Raw genomic sequence first — 3,241 nt, forward strand, 5'->3', positions numbered from 1 at the left:
GTCCAGCACTGGCAGGGGATCTTTTGATCAACCTGACTGACAAACTACCCCAGATATTTTATATGTATTTCCAGTTAAGCTTAGTTTTAGAAATTAATATGTGCCAGGGTTCCTGCGTGGCTCAATCAATTAACTGTCTGATTTCAGCTTGGGTCGTGATCTCGTGGTCCTGGGATGGAGCCACACATAGCCTCTGCACTTAACGGGGAGCCGGCTTGAGATTCTCTCTCCCTCTCCCCCTCCCCAACCCCTCTCTCACTCACTCTCTCCAAAATAATAATTTTTTTTAAAATTTTCTTTTAATTAAAAAAAGTTGGTAATGTGCCAAAATTTCTAATAAATTAGTTACATGTATTTCCTTTAATTACTATAGTCTTGTGAGATAAACATTCTATTGACAGCAGAGGCTTAAGGTTATATGACCATCCATGGTCACACAATTATGAACACAGCCTGGTCCTTCTGCCACTTCCTCAGAAGATGGGAGAAACTCTTTTCAAGTCAGTATGTAATGTTACAAGGTTTCCAAATATTTGTTGAGTAATCTTGATCTGTGCTTTAATATCAACAGAGATTAAATGTTCCTTTTACTCAGAAGATTTATTAAATCTAATTTGATACATTTAATCTGTTTATGCCTCTGTTTACCAACACAGTCAAATCTAAAGAAGCAAGAACACGGCTAAAGGAATATTCAGCTTAATAGAGTCCAAAACTGGTTTCTATCTGCTAAAGTATCTAGAGGAACATAGAATCAACTTACTCTGATTCAATGCAACTTATTCTGAAATGCATCAAAAAATTAGATGGATTGGTGAAGAATAGAAAGAAAAGGATATATGATAAAACATGCATAGTAAAATGTTGATTGTAGAAGATGCAGATGTTTATTGTAAAATTGTTTTAGTTTTTCTATTTTACATTAGGAAACTTTCATAATAAAATATTGGAAAAAAGAATTAAATCATTTGGATCACACTAATAGAAATGTAATGAGAGCTACAAATTAGAGTCACAAATATAATTTCACATTTCCTGTAGGCACATTAAAAAATGAGAAAAAGAAACAGGTAAAATTAATGTTAATAATGTATCTTATTTAACTCAATGCATTCAAATATTACTTTCAACATGCAATCAATAAAACATTAATGAGAAGTTTTATATTCTTTTTTCATAATAAGTCTTCAAAATCTAGTCTAAATATTCCACTTAAAGCACATCTCAATTCAGGCTAACCATATTTCACATACTAAACAGCTACATGTGACTGCTGGCTACTTTATTACCAGTGCAGATCTCCATATAAATACATTGCTACTGTGTTCAAAAATTTATGTGAAGCAGCCACATAAAGCAAATATAGTAAAAGAAAAAATAATTTCAAAGAGAATTATGATGTAATAAATTATGAGCACTTTATAGCAAATCTCTTGGCTGGAAAAATATTTACCTAAAAGTTTTATATGTTTCAAAATAAATATTCTAATAAGATTCTTCTGCTTATTCCTAAGAGTATGAAATAATCTATTTGACAAATGAATATGTAATGAAGACTTAAATCACATTTTTAAAAACTACAATTCTTTCCTCCCTCTACTCATCTTTATTTTTCCACAGTTGTATACATAATAGTGTTGAAACACACACACACACACACACACACACCCCAACAACAACAACAACAAAACCAAAAACCTCTTTTTCCAAATCTTAAGAATTACTTTGTTAAGCCACCTGGGTGGCTCAGTGAGTTAATTATCTGCCTTCGGTTCAGGTCATAATCCCAGGTCCTGGTATCAAGTCCCACATCAGGCTCTCTGCAGAGCAGAGAGCCTGCTTTTCCCTCAGCCCCTCCCTGCCACACACACCCCCACCCCGCCAGCCCCCCCCCACACGCCCCCAAGCCCCACCCCGGCGCTCACTCACGCACATGCAGCACGCACTCTCTCTCTCTCCCTTGCAAAAATAACTAAATAAAATCTTTAAAAATATATATTTTTGCTAGATTTGTGGCATTTTCTCAGTTTCTCTTTTTAAACATCTACTATGATAACAAACTTCTTAATACTAATATTCAGCACACCCCAGAAATGAAAGTAGAAAGACAAATACTGACATTATATTAGATGATAACAATTTCTCTGTTATTTTATTATTATTTTATTTTATTTTTTTATTTTTATTATTTTATTTATTATTTTAAGACCAATTAGTTTTCTGGCAAAGTTGGAATTTCTAAGATCAGAAATAACAGAATCATTGATCTTTCTCTAGAGAGTGAGACTATTATCCAAAATCCCAATAATCATAAAAATAAAAAGTCTCTTCCTCAGCATATCTATTGGGAAAATTTTAATGAAGAGTTTTTGTCCTATTCCTTAGTGGCTTAAAGCAAATATGATTATAACTCTCCAATTTCTCACTGAGAAGACAAATATCAGTTTTGAAATGGATTAGATTAATATGATACACTAAGGTTAATATGATTTAGCCAATTAAATGAGTTTTATAGTTAGAAATGCAGTAGGGGACAAAGTACATCCCCATTAAATTTAAAGCTGAAGGCAGACTGCATCTAATGACTGGATGCTAGTGTCCAAAGGCCAGGAGTTTGGGACAACCCAGAAGCTGGAGCTGAGATGGCTCCAGAGCTCCCTAAAACATCTTTTCATCTCTTTTTCAATTATAGCACAGTTCAGGTTCTCACTCTGTCCAAACCTGCTTTTTTCACTCTCTCACAGGTGTTTCTAAGAGCACTTTCTAATAAACATACTTCTTACAAATGTCCTCCTCAGACTAATTCTGGCCAGTGGGCTGTGAGCTTCAGTGAGAAGTCATTTCCACCCTAGCCATTTAATTGTATGCGTTAGTTCTTCAGTCTCTTTTCCCCTTCTGCCAGCACCTCACGTGTCACTTGTTCCAAATGATATAGCTATAAGCGGTGAGACCTAGTCCACTAGTCCACTGTATAGAAAAAATCTTCTCCCCTCCTTGCCTCCTGTTGACCTACCTTAGATAAGCCATTGTGAGTGACAAGCAAACCTTTATGTTATTCTGCAACGCCTGGCCTCTCTTGGCTAACAGTATCCATAAGCATATACTTCTCTTTTGGATAATGTATTTTCTTGGGAACAAATAAAAGTCAATTTCCTGGATTTCATTTCCCAACACAAAATGAATCCAGAAATTCTGTGATATTCACTTTGACAACTAAGAAAATATTTTTGCCACCATTTTT

This window comes from Neovison vison, chromosome 1, assembly GCF_020171115.1.
Source record: "Neovison vison isolate M4711 chromosome 1, ASM_NN_V1, whole genome shotgun sequence".
In the NCBI taxonomy this organism is placed as follows: Eukaryota; Metazoa; Chordata; class Mammalia; order Carnivora; family Mustelidae; genus Neogale; species Neogale vison.